This window comes from Leguminivora glycinivorella, chromosome 25 (genome assembly GCF_023078275.1).
Source record: "Leguminivora glycinivorella isolate SPB_JAAS2020 chromosome 25, LegGlyc_1.1, whole genome shotgun sequence".
NCBI classification, from domain to species: domain Eukaryota; kingdom Metazoa; phylum Arthropoda; class Insecta; order Lepidoptera; family Tortricidae; genus Leguminivora; species Leguminivora glycinivorella.
The window spans coordinates 2,365,307-2,380,154 of NC_062995.1; the positions used below are offsets into that span (position 1 = coordinate 2,365,307).

The following is a 14,848-nucleotide window of genomic DNA, read 5'->3' on the forward strand; positions in this document are numbered from 1 at the left end:
TTTTCTTAAATTACTTCTAAATTACCAAAATAAAAAATATAAAAAAAAAATATTTCAGATGCTGATAAAATGCTCTTTCATTTGATATGTAACACAATATAGTTTTAATAACTTTGATTTTTAATTTTCAATTTTACCCCCCAAAAGTGACCCCTGTGATTAAATTTCATTTAATTAAATTACATGTCCGTCTTTGGGCCACAGGTTTACATACGTGTGCCGACGAACGATATTAATTTGGTATGAAATCGCGTGATGTCTTTTAAATGTCAGGATTGTTTATGAAATTCTGACTACTACTACTGGCCTTAGCGTCTATTTCAGACGATTTATGGTGCAATGTCCGAGAGACATCGCTTTTGATGACTAAAGATCGAGTAGTGAGATCTTGGAACAAGCTCCCAGAGGACGTGGTCTCAGCACAAAATGTGAATCAGTTTAAAAATAGACTAGACAAGCACATCACATCTACAACTCTGCTATGATTACTGTCACAATGATCACTGGATACAGGCTATATCAGTTCTTTAACTGCCTGCCTGCTTATTCAATAATAATAATAATAATAAAGAGACCTATGCGAGAGCGACATATTTTGCCACATAGCTGACAAGGGTAGCTTGCAACCGATTGCGACGTTTCGCTGTACTAGTTACACTTAACAAAATCTAACTTGTACTTTGTACCAAAGAGCTCGTAGGCCTTGACATATATTATGTAGGGTTGTGAAGATCTGCGCACGACCGTGTAAACGACAAATAAAAGTACGGGAGCAGAAAAAAATGAGAACATCAGTAGCACCGAATAAAACTAAATGAGCACGATCTCGATTAAAAGAGTTATCCTAATTATCATAATATTGTGATTTGGTTACTGGCACATAATTGCAGATGTATATTTATATTTATTTGAACAGCTTCCGTAAACAAAGTTGACCTTAACGTTGATAATCATAGCTTAGAAGGAAACCAAATAATTTTTCATCACATTTGCTGTTTAAAGGTATCATTACGTCTACGTGTACTGAAGCATAATGTACTATTTTATTCTCAAGGGAATAATGGATTTAGTTTTAAAAATGAATACAATCCGTACAATACTTCAGGCAAAGGATGTTTCAATCTGCCAAGGATTTTTATTGCACAAGCAAAATTTGTCTATTAAGCTATAAAAGATATTATACGGTATTAAAAATGCATTTTATTTATGTTTTACAATTATCTCAGTGTGTTTTGCATTTATTTCGTAAATTTAACTGAGATAAATTGTTATAATTTATAATCTGACAACATGCTCTCTACTCGCGCTTGACCGCGTGCGTACGCGACTCATACGCGAGGCACCCACCGTTGCCTAGCAACGGAGAGTACAACAGATAAAAATATTTAACTGAATGGAAAATAAATGAAATTTTAGTTCAATCATATGATTTATCTGCTTTTTTGTATATTGCATTTAATTTATACGCAGTATTTTCGAGTTTGTTTTCGTTCAAAAAGTGTTTGTTATCAAAAACAATGGATTTAATATGAATAATCTGATGTAAATCAAGATACACTACTAGTCGCAACGCCGCCGGTTGAAGGTTTTGCCTTATAAATGTTTCCTCTGTTTTCTCTCAAATGTGATTGTGTGTAACTCGGGGAGTATGAATATTACTAACTCGAGTCTTTAAATCGCTCCGGCAAGCCGTCGCGATTTAACTTACTCTCGTTAGTAATATTCAACTTCCTTCCCTTGTTGCACAATGTACTATTAACAGCGTATTCCTCATCATATTAGAAGAGTAAAATGTCATATCGTCACTACTTTTAAAAAATCTCGTATCTCACGCTGCTTCTCAAAGTTAAAACGCACTAAGTCTATATGCATTCCATACATACTTACTACAATTTTCTTTTCATTGACAGACGAAGATACAAGTTTTTTTAAAAGTAGTGACGATATAGATCTTCTATGATCAAGCAAGCCTAGGCGGGCAGTCCTGTTTTTAGGGTTCCGTATAGTACCATGTTTGAGAAAAACACTGTCTCCGGCCGGCAGCCCCTTTTGTCCCGGCTCTGTATTAATGTACTATTATTTAATGTTTCAGCAAGTGTCATCGCTTCAGACGACATACCGTGACGTGGAGGACATAGATTTGTACGCGGGCATAATATCTGAGCAACACATGGCCGGGGCAGCTGTTGGGCCCACTCTAGCCTGTATTATGGTGCTCCAGGTAATATTACTAATTTACTATAGTTCAGTATGAGGACGACTCAGTAGTTAATCATCGGCGACGCGATCGGTATTTGGCTCTCTCGTACGCGCCGCGCGCGACACGACAGCGCGGCCAGTACTGACGCGACCGGCATCCGGTTCAGCATATACTCGCTGCACCTCGCTGCGTGCGAGCGCTACTCAAGGACAAATCACAATGACAAAAGGTTAGAAGAATTATTACTCGTTTTATACTGTGCTACTAGTTCCGAAGTTTATAGCGTTATGTTCCCGCGAAAAAACATGACACCTGGCGCCCGTTTTTCGAAATTTATTAGTCTTGTGTTGTCATGGCAACCCATACGATCTGACAGTTCGAATTAGCCCCTGGAGCTCCTTTCTCGAACGATATTAGAAAATTGTATGGGTTGCCATGACAACACACTAATATCGCGAAATGGGGGCAGCTAACATAAGGATTTGCACACACTCACAGAACTACCACACATGTAGAACTGCTAATGCACGCATATACATAGTATATCGTGTGCACGCCTGCACACAATACTACAAGTATATGACGACCGGTCTGGCCTAGCGCGTAGTGACCCTGCCTGCTACGCCGCGGTCCTGGGTTCGAATCCCGGTAAGGGCATCTATTTGTGTGATGAGCACAGATATTTGTTCCCGAGTCATGAATGTTTTCTATGTATATCAGTATTTGTGTATTATATATATCGTTGTCTGAGTACCTGCAACACAAGCCTTCTTGAGCTTATACCGTGGGACTCGGTCAATCTGTGTAAGAATGTCCTATAAAAATTATTTATTTTATTTATTTATTTATATATTATATTTCTCGTACTACATTATACAGAACATCTTTAAAATATTTGTTCCTGAGAATCCTGAGTCATGGATGTTTTCTATGTATAAGTGTGTATCTGGGGCTAGGTTGGTCTGTTATGTGTCCTCCAATATTTATTTATTTGAAATTTAAATGAATAATAAAATTTGGTTCTAGATGAAACGGTGGCGAACGTCAGACCGGTTTTGGTTTGAGAACTCAGTGCATCCCGGATCGTTCACAGAAGGTAATACTCATTATATGGAATGTTCACATTTATTGCATTACTTATAATATAAAATATACTCATTATATAAGTACAATTGGGTTGGAACTTGCAGTCTGTCTTTATGTATATCGTGTATAAATACTAAAGATGATTATAAATAATAAATTATACGAGTCATATCCCCATATTAATATTGAAATCGCTACCTACCTGAAGTCCGCTCTGTAATTATAAATAAATAATTAAGATAATACTTTGTTTAATAAATTTAAAAGTGGAAAAACGGTAGATGTCGCTACGGGTCCCATTGACCTTAGTAGTGGAAAATTTCGCTGGCTTGGTTGAAGTCTTGGTGGCTCAGTTGGCAGAGCGCTGGAGTATCGATCCAGAGGCCGTGAGTTCAAGTCTCACCCAAGGCAGACATTTTCCACTTTTAAATTTATTCTAAGCCTAGTGGCATCGATTGCAGACGTTTCTGCTAATCAGAAGTTAAAACTTTGTTTAATGTTACAGAGCAGTTGTACGAAATCCGCAAGTCTCGCATGTCGCGGTTGCTATGCGACAACGGAGAAGGAGTGGACACCATACAGCCATACTCCTTCATTGTGCCAGGCCCGGGGTATTTATAAAACATAACCAGTGATCGGAACTATGGGAGCAAAACTTTAACAAAACCTTATTCATTCATATTCATATTCATTTATTCAATGCAACCATGGTATTTTACAGAGGTGTTTACAGATTGTAGGTACAAACATGGACCCCACTAGGGTGTAGCATTTTTACATATATTATAAATAGTACAACAAAACAAAAACAACATGCACTTACAGCTAAGTTTGGGCTCCTAGGAAGTCATGCAAGGAATATGGGCACAAATTCAGTAGATAGGACTTTAGTTTGCTTACAAAAATTTTGTATTTTCTCTCGCTTAATATATTTTGAGGAATTTTATTAAAAATCGTCATAGCCATTGCATGAGGTCCTTTATTGTACATTTGCAGCGTAGCAGGCTTAGAGCTGACATAAATTTAAAATAAAACCAAGATTATTATTTTCAGATCAGTGTTAAATTTGATTAATACCTGAATCCAAGATTTCTAATACATTACTACAAGGATATTAAGTGGAAACTGTATAAGTGGAATCGCAAGGGACCGCTGAGCCGGTTAAACTTATAACACCCCGACGCAAAAACGACGGGGTGTTATAAGTTTGACGTGTTTGTCTGTGGCATCGCAGCTCCCGAACGGATGAACCGATTTAGATTTAGTTTTTTTCGGGAGTGTTCTTAGCCATGGTTTATGAAAATCGGTCTACTATGTCGCGGTCGGGGGTTTTTTTAAATTTTAGTTTTGTGGTTAGGTTATTGTATATTATATAGATAGATAGAATACTCTTTATTGGCACACCTCAGCAAGAGATACAGAAAAAAGATACAGCGGAGACAAAACAAATGATTATAAATAGAGGCTGACAACAGGCGGTCTTATCGCTAAAGAGCGATCTCTACCAGACAACCTTTGGGTAGCGGAAATAAAAAACATAATCAGAAAGAGTAGGTGCTTCGAAATGAAAAATCATACTTATTCTAATTTCCAACACACAAATTGAATAAACATACACATATAAGAGAATATAAATAGACTTACATAAACATACTTAAATAGTAATATACAGCAAGACAGATATATAGTAACAAACCAACAATATACAGCAATCATACCAACCACAGAGTAAAAATAGCAATACGATCACTAAGGGAGAGATAAATAATGAGATATATATATCGTTGTCTGAGTACCCATAACACAAGCCTTCTTGAGCTTACCGTGGGACTCCGTCAATCTGTGTCAGATCAAGAGTTTTGAATGATTTACGGTTATTTTTATTTTCATTAGACTTATAATGACCGGGATATAGACCGTGATTAGTTGATTACCTTTTTGATTTTTATCGAGCTCCCGATGCATGCAACTGCGTCGAAATATCGGGAGCTCGACAAAAATCAAAAAGGTAATCACGGTCTATATCCCGGTCAATATAAGTCTGTGTCAGAATGTTCTATAATATTTATTTATTTATTAATATCTATGCTGGTGTATTACGTTTGGTTTCCAATTAAATTAACACTATAAGTATAAGTAAGTAACTATAAGTAAGTAAGTGGGTTAAATTGTGGCGTAGGCGAGAGGCTGTCAACCTGTCACTGCAATGTCACAGTTTCGTTTTCTTTCAACCCCTTATTTGCCAAGAGTGGCACTGAAGCTTTAGTAGTTTCATGTGTTCTGCCTACCCCTTTATGGGATACAGGCGTCATTGTATGTATGTATAAGTATAGAATGAGGAGGCACACTCAAAGGTTATGGCAGATGGCGCCACCATATTAGTCCATTTCATGATTTTTCTCACTCTCACATATGAATTACAGTGACTAGACTTGCACAGGCGCCGCCTGGCGGAATAAAATGTCAGTGTGCCACCTCATTAACGAAACTGTTGTTTACAGGAATGAAATAGTAAGTTGCACGGAGATACCAGAAATGAATATGGACTACTGGACGGACAATAGCTGCTCCAAGAAGAAACATATACGTCCTCGAGGAAAACAGAAGACTGACCATGGATACTATGCCCAGTTTGTCGAATACTTGCAAAAGATGTATGGGCATACCTATTGAAAGTAGGTTTAAGCATAGATTAAAAAGATCATACCATCCCTCCCATACATTAAAATGCGACCGCCTAAGAGGGCCATTTTTTTCAGTTTTTTTTTATTTGGAATTTTTATGTGGTTTCCACTCAGAATCGTGAGCTCTTTCAATTCTATAGGAGAAAAAAAGTGTCCCAAGGTTTTTTTCCCATTCCGTTACCATTTTTCCATACATTTTGTATGGCGGTAACGGAATGGAAGGTTCGTTTTTCTTCTATCAGGATCGAAAGAGCTCGCGATTCTGAGTATTATTCGCGTAAAAAATACCCATGTTACAAAAAAGTGGGGTGGACAACTATGAAAAAAATGGCCCAAGAACGCGCATATACTACACCACACATAGATGGCGTCACAAAAAAATGTCTTGTAGCTTTCGAGTATACTTGTAGATGGCGTTAAGTATCACTTTTGACATAGATTATGGCTCGAAAGTGACACTTAACGCTAATCTACAAATAATCGATGGCAACAAGGCATTCTTTTGCGGCGCCATCTATGTGTGGTGTAGTGTATGCGCGTTCTTAGGCGAACGCATTTTAATGTATGGGATGGTATGATCTTATATTTAATCTATGGTTTAAGTTTACAGCAAAAACAAGTAGAAATGGAACTATTTTTTTTATCATAGCAACACATACTTTTCTCGTAAAAAAGTTACTCGCTACACTCTAAAAAATGAAGGCCAACTAAGAGCAGTTTTCTCTTAGTTGATGTTAAGTTAATCACTACAATTACGATCTTATATAATTCAAATAAAGCTGATTACTAAAAACAATAAGGGAGTGTATGATTGAACTAATGACTTAGGTATTTTGTTATTCCTAACCATTGAACACCTTGAATCAATTATTTACTTGTTAGGCAAAACTATGTAACATAGGTTGATTCAATCCTGAACTAATTCATTAAAACAGATAAGTATATTAATAGTTCTGAATATTTTCATAGTCAATTTGATTATTTTATCTTTGTTGATTCAAATAAGATTAGATATTTGAAACAACTAAACATAGGTAGATTCAATCCTGTTCAAATTCATTAAAACAGATAGGTATGTTAATTGTTTTAAACATTTTCATAGTTGATTTGATTATTTTTTTCTATTGATTCAAATATGATTAGGTATTTCAAACAACTAAACGTGTAGGTACATTCAATCCTGAACTAATTCATTAAAACAGATAAGTATGATAATGGTTTTAATCATTTTCATGCTTAATTTGATTATTTTGTCTTTGTTGATTCAAATAAGACTTGGTATTTGACATAAATTAAATCTAGGTTGCTTCAATGCTCAACTAATTCTTTAAGACAGATAAGTATGTTAATAGTTCTAGACATATAAAATTTTGAAACAACGAAGATACATTTTTCAATCCCAGTGTACGCTACACGGCCAGGTCCTGGACCCGCCGGTCTGGTACACCGAAGAAATGGTGCTCGTAGCCGTCGACGCGTCGTCTCCGGCCCCTCACACCTAGGCTGGGCCACCACGCTCTTTTAAGGTCCAGAGCGAGGACCGGCGCCGTCCCCGAAGCTACCTCGGCCAGGGGATGGTATCTGGGCGTTGAATCAAACCACTGGGCTCAACTAACACTTATTTTAATGCAACGAGTTACACCTTAGACACTATTTTAACGCGCGTCGCGATACAAAAACAGCAAACTTATACAAATCGTTCTCAACGCATTTTTACCATGCTTGTTCTTACAAGCTCACAGGTCAACTCAAAACTCCAACTCTCGCCGCGAGAGGCAGCACTCACTGCTATATTAGCCAATACTGAATCACGACCAATGATGTCGCTCGATACTTCGTAGTTACAACTAACCTCGCTAGATGGCGCGCGGAACGCCATTGCGCTTCGAATTGCATGAACATCCTGGGGCCCCCAGGGGGGAGATTGACCTGAAGACTTGAAGCTGTTCAATTGTCTCGTTCTAGAGATCAAGTGAACAAAACAAACAAATTAAAAAATGCAGATACAAATACTACATGTGGCATCTAGCAAGAAGTGATCTGTGACCATGAGATACATCTTCACACAATTTTACATCAGTGAAATTAAACTTAAGGTAAACTATTTACTAGGTTGTTAGTTACAATGGTTCCCTGGTGGAACTCAAACAGACATACGTTAGTAGCAATATTTCAATTTACATTTATAATGAATTACTCCTTATGATTAATTACAGTTCCATGGGCAATTTACATAATTTAACAACAGGACGAACGAGTTCGCCTCCCTGAGTTTTTAATTTTACCGATCTGACAACATCGTCGGATCCTTTGAATATTTGTATTACTCTACCCCTACGCCATTGTAGAGGTGGCGTATTGTCATCTTTAATTAGGACTAAATCATTAATTGCAACATTAGGTACATGCCTATTCCATTTATTACGTGATTGTAAATTGTTCAAATACTCAAAATAATATTTAGCCCAAAATTTCTGAGTTATAGCTTGTACAAATTGGAAATGTGATAACCGTGACATATTTGTGTCCTTCCATGAAGGTTCAGGTAATGAATGTATTGGTCGAAGCTATTGGTGCATGTTCTATTCGGTAGGGATGTAGTAGAGTTTAATAAATGAAACACATGTTGACTCTCCAAGGCATCAATATGTAATGTCGATTAGAATACAGATAGAATAAGCTGATCATTATGAGTAATACAGTTTCCATATATAAAGCATCTAGCCTACTTAATCTAATTAGGTATGCTTACACATCACACCTTCCCCCCTATTTTTTTTTTTTTTTTTTTTTAGAAAAGAAAAAAAAATATTACACAAAAAAAAATCATGTTTAACAAACTTTCAAATTAACCTACAATAAAAATACAGGTCAATCACTTTTATGTGTTATTGTATAATACGACACGCTCATAATTATGGTGAGGTGATTACTCTCTTAGGTTACGATAACAATAATATAATGAAATGTGACGCACACCTGGTGCACCGATGAGTCAATGATTATGACTAACTTATTACTAGCATAACTCGTTACATAAAATAAGGAATAGTTCTATTTTTATGGATTACATTTTGTTTATTTCCTATAGAAACTTTTACATTAACATCCATGTCTTCAATAACAGAGTATGGACCTAAATACACTGGGTCCATTTTTTCACGTCCTTCTTTTTCACTAATAATAAATCGCCTATTTTATACTTAATTGGATTACATGTTTTATCATATCTTTCTTTTCTTAACTGCTTTGACATAATTAAATTATTTCTGGCGTCTTCCTGAGCCTTTTGCAATCTATACCTTAAAGCTATCGGATAATCATCGAAGTTATACACAGGATCTATATTATTATTAGTTATATTAGTTGGTAAATTACAAAGTTTTCCGAATACTAATTCGAAGGGAGTATACTTAGTTTCAGAATGCATAGTCGTGTTATAACTGAAGCACCAGAATTGAAGCCAGTTGCTCCATTCGTGAGCCTGGTTATCCGTCTGGATTCTGAGGAAAGCTCCCAGGGCCTTATGAGAGTTCTCCAAAGAACCGAGACTCTCATGGTGATATGCCGTGGATTGTATCTGATTTATTTTTAACAATTTACACGTATTTCGCATAGTTGAAGAAATAAATTCAGAACCTCGGTCTGTTGCTATCTCGCGCGGGATGCCGTAATGTAAAATAAAACCTTCAACGAATGCTCGCGCGACCGTTTCGGTCTCTTTATTGGGTAATGGGTAAGCCCATACGTACTTAGTGAGCTCGCACTGTATCGTCAATATGTAACTATACCCGTTGTTATCTTTAGTTAAAGGGCCAACTAGATCTAGATACACTTTTTCACATGCCGATGTGGCTGTGGTAGTAATAGACATCGGTTCTTTTATGTGTTTATGGAATTTTTGCTTTTGGCATTTATCGCATTTTTTTACAAAAGCTTTTATGTCATTTTCCATGCTTGGCCAGTAGTAGTGACGTTTTATATTATTCGTCATCCTACTACGCATACCCGCGTGTCCGCTAGTGGGTAAGATATGAAAATCATTCATGATGACTCGCCTGTCATCTTTATTCTTTACTTCTTTTGCACCCTTTATAATACATAGTCGTGGCCCGGACCACTTACTTATATTTTTTATATGTTGAGCTAGCTCTTTGATAATCTTTTCATTGTCTTTGTTTTTAATAACGCATATTTCGTTAATGTTTATAATATTGCAGAAAGCTTCCAATTCCCTCATGAAGAAAGCTCGTTTCATACATGATAGGGATACTGGTGCAACGCTAATAAGTGACAATGAGGGTGTATATACAAACGTATTGTTTCTGCTATAAATACAATCATTCATTTTCGCACACTTGCGATACTCTTCTGAATTAAAACTTAATTGTGTTGAATTGTTAGGTTTTTTTAGAATTTCGGCCACGTTTGGGTGATCAATCCAACCGTTTTGGAAATCCGTAGTGCCGGCATTTTTTTGCCTTTCTTTCTCTTCCATTCGCTTCTTTTGCCCACGTGTTGTTACGAACATAACTCTTTCACTCATGTCTTTCAGCTGTTCACTAGTTATCTCAACCCTTGATAATGCGTCTGCAGCCACATTATCTTTACCTTTCAAATACTCTACCACAAAATCGTACTCCTGTAAATACAATTTGAACTTGGTTAGGCGGCTGGAGGGATCCTTCATGTTAAATAAATAGACTAACGGCCTATGATCCGTAATTACTCTGAAACGTCGTCCAAATAAATAAGGTCTGAAATATTTTATTCCCCACAAAATAGCTAAAAGCTCTTTCTCAATGGTGGGATAATTTTTCTCCGCTTTGTTCAGGGGTCTACTGGCGTAAGCAACAGGTAAACCATCTCCGTTTGATAAAACGCAGCCTATCGCTATCCCTGACGCATCGGTGTGTATTCTAAACTCGTTATCTTCTGAAAAGTTAGGATATTGTAGCAATGGTGGGTTACTCATTGCTGTTTTTAGGGTATTAAATGCATCTGAACATTCATTAGTCCATACAAAGTCTACGTTTTTTTTAAATAAATTATTTATTGGCTGAGCTATTTCGGCAAACTTCGGAATAAATTTTCTGTAATAGTTCGCAAACGCTACGAACCTTCTAGCTTCATCTTCATTTTTTGGAGTTGGATAATTTTTAATCGCTAAAATTTTGCTTGGATCTGGTTTGATTCCATCTGACGTAACTAAATGGCCTAAATATAAAATTTCCTTTTTTAGAAACGTACATTTTAGTGGGTTAAGTTTAAAGTTGACTTTCCTCAGCCTCGAAAATACGTCTATTAAATTTTTGCTATGCTCCTGAAGATTTCGTCCCATGACGATAATATCGTCAAGGTAAACGATACATTGTAAGTAATTCAAACCCGTCATTGCAACTGTCATCGCTCTGCTAAACGCACTAGCACTCGTTTTTAGACCCATTGGGAGGCGCTTCATTTGGTAGTGCTTATCAGCCAAAAATGCCGTGTATTGCCTACTCTTAGGGTCGAGTTTTACTTGATAGTATCCTTGATTAAGGTCCAAGGTGCTGAAATAAATTGCACCAGACAGTGAATCCAATATCTCGGTAATATTCGGTAATGGAAATTTGTCATTCTCTATACGCTCGTTAACTTTTCTGTAGTCAATTACGACCCTCCATTTCTTTTCCCCGCTGGAATCTGCTTTTTTAGGTACTATTAACAAAGGACTAGCCCATTCCGAATAGGACTCTTCGATTATGTCATCTCGTAACATTTGATCGATTTGTTTTTTAATTTCCGCTTTTTGAGAGTGAGGCAATCTGTATGGCTTACTGTAAACTGGAGATTCATTAGGCTTTAAATGGATTTTTTGTTCGTAAAGGTTCATGGTATTCAGCTTATCACCTGGTAGGTGAAAAATATCGGCAAACTTAGCGCAAATACTTGAGATGCTGGCGTTTTCTTCCGAATTTAAATAATTCAATTTTAACAAAGAAAGCAACAGTTTCACTCTTTCGGCGTTATTTGGACATTCATCAAAATTAAGAACGTCAAATTCCTCCAGTCGCCTAATTTCGGGAGTAACACACTTAATCCTCACAACCTGCTCTCGCGTGTTCAATAGTTTAACAGTCAAATTACCATCCGTACTTCTAGACAAAGAATTTGCTATGAAAATACCCTCGCATACTTCGCTGGCATAAACAACAAAATCTCCCGCGACATTAATGGGAACTTTTACAAAAATTTCACTTCGCGAAGGTAACTCAATGAATGATTGTTCGTTACTGCTATGTGTAGAGTAAACGCGTACCGGTATAAAGGATGTGCGGTTACCGTTTTTCAATTTCAAAACGTCCGTTTCAAAATCTATATTGCCTCTATATTTTTTTAAGAAATCCTGACCCAGGATCCCGTCCGCGTCAACCGGTAAATTTTCAAAAACATGAAATTTGTGACTAAATGATTCATTTGTCTCATAAAATAAATCGAGATAGCTGTAACCAACAGATGTAATTACACCGCCTAGCCCATTTACGTTTGTTGTGTGTGGGTGAATCATCGGAGCTGTTGGTCTTATCGAACCATATTTGACTGCACTCAATGACGCTCCGGTGTCCAATAGCCATGTCAACGACTTTCCATTTACGTGAAGCTGAACTGAATTCACGTTACCGAAGGCCATAATATAAGGTAAGGTGTTAGTTACGAAAAAACTGAAGATCAGACGATCTGGCTGGTGACTCGTTCGTGTCATTGCACTCACGAGCCGTGTTTACGTACTGCTTATTATGGGGCTTACGGGGTCCGAAACCGTTACCATTATGCCCGTAGCTCTTACGATATCCATGGCCGCGTAAACCACCCCTGAAAGCGCCACCGCCTCTGCCTCTGGGCAAGTAGGAAGCGCGTCCTTCGGTTTTCCTGTACTCGTACTGCGGGTGTCTCGCTGCACCTACCCTACTGTTGAAATATACATTTCCACGACCCGAAGCTATTTGGGCTCTTGCACCCCTACCGCGCACCGCGAACACCTGCTCTGAGGGTGTTGGTGTCATCGCAATCTCTTCATCCTTAGCACCCTGTATTGCGTCTTTAAGAGACGTGTAATTGCGAGCCGATATTACCGTACTTAACCGGTCATTTCGCAAACCACTGGTAAACCTGTGAATAGCCTGCCTTTCATTAAGGGGTTTTAGAACACTGTAAGCACTCGAATCACCATTGGCTTGTGAAATTGTCAGCTTGACAAAAATATCCTCTAAATCTCTACCGAACTGCTCTATACTCTTTCCCGCCTGCCTAGCCGTCTGCAACTGTTTCTGCAAAGCGGTATCCGACCTCCGAGTTAGCAGATGAAGTTTCATATCTGCAATTAAACTCGCTACTGTGGTATAGGTACCTGTTAACCGCAGTTTTGCATTGTAAGACAAACGTGTTTTCAAAACGAAATTTATCAACACCGGGATGTCAGCTTCGACTATCATTGTCCCATACAACTCTATGGCGTCGATTAATTGCAAAGAAACCTTTTCAGTATCATCCATGACGGGCAAAAGAGAGACTGCCGTCTTCAAGTCGAAATTCGATTTGGAACCCATGTTTGAATTAATTAATTGTTGCGATTCCCCGAACAGTTGCAATATTTTAGCATATGCTCTTTCGACTTCCGCAATATACTGTTGTACCTTATTGTCGAGGGGCACTTCCCCCTTTTCTACCTTTGAAATATAAATCTCTAAATAGGCATTATACTCGTTATAAACCGACTTTGCTTCCGAAAATTTTTCCTGCCCTAACTTCTCGCTTCTTCTAACTGGCCCAAGCTTAAGCAAATATTCCTTAAAATAATTAATGCGCTTATAAAATTCTAAAACATCTGGCATAACTATAACGAGCCTTAAGCTAATATAACGCCACACGATAAGGTCTACAGTCCATAGGAAAATAATTCACTACACTTACATGATTTCCCGGCAGGCCGATGAAAGTCTTTGTCACTTCACTACACTTACATGATTTTTCCGGTAGTCCGATGAAAGTCTTTGTCACTTAGTTCGTGGTAGGACACTCACACTGCTTTGCCGATCCGCAGCGCTCCAGGAATCCCCACGACAGCCGCTGCCCGCCACCTTAGACGGACGCACGCCTGCGCATCACCATAGCAGCCGCCTGGCGCTCGATCTTCTGCGTCAGACACTTGTGGATCCTTTTCCAGACGAGATAGACGAAGATAACGGTGATCATCACTCCCATAGCCATCGTTATGTATGATTGCCCATCCGCGTGGCTGATGTCCTGACTCGTCCTGGCGCTATTGCCCTGACCGGCCTGAGCTATGATGACCTCTTCCTTCTCCACTCTAGACACAGTTTTCCCCATCTTGAAAATAGCAAACCGACGAAATGCTGCAGAGAAGCCTTAGTGGTCGTAGTTCCTCAACACGCTGACACGCTTTGGCAAGGTCGCCATGTATTGGTCGAAGCTATTGGTGCATGTTCTATTCGGTAGGGATGTAGTAGAGTTTAATAAATGAAACACATGTTGACTCTCCAAGGCATCAATATGTAATGTCGATTAGAATACAGATAGAATAAGCTGATCATTATGAGTAATACAGTTTCCATATATAAAGCATCTAGCCTACTTAATCTAATTAGGTATGCTTACACATCACAGTCCATCTATGATCCTTCGGAATAAGCAATGGGTGCTTCGCTTCATAGCGCAGGCTTGAATTACGGAGTCGGCCGCCGACTCGAATAAACTGGTCTTCATCTACGAAGACGCTTAATTTCTGGAGAGACTTGCATACTAATTTTCCTTTTTTCAGTAAGATGGCTTCATCCTTGTATGCATCCAACTGGACCTTCTTGATCCAGTGGCTCGT

At 38.1% G+C, this 14,848-nt stretch overlaps 1 protein-coding gene and 1 non-coding gene across 6 annotated transcripts in view; one reads left to right on the plus strand and one right to left on the minus strand.

The window, feature by feature from the left end:
• Positions 1–14,848, minus strand: part of LOC125239204 (catenin alpha-like) — a 121,343-nt gene that overhangs the window by 59,965 nt on the left and 46,530 nt on the right. The gene's annotated exons all lie outside the window — the stretch shown is intronic.
• On the plus strand, positions 3,625–3,697 carry Trnad-auc. The gene has a single exon. It is a non-coding gene; the product is annotated as a tRNA-Asp (tRNA).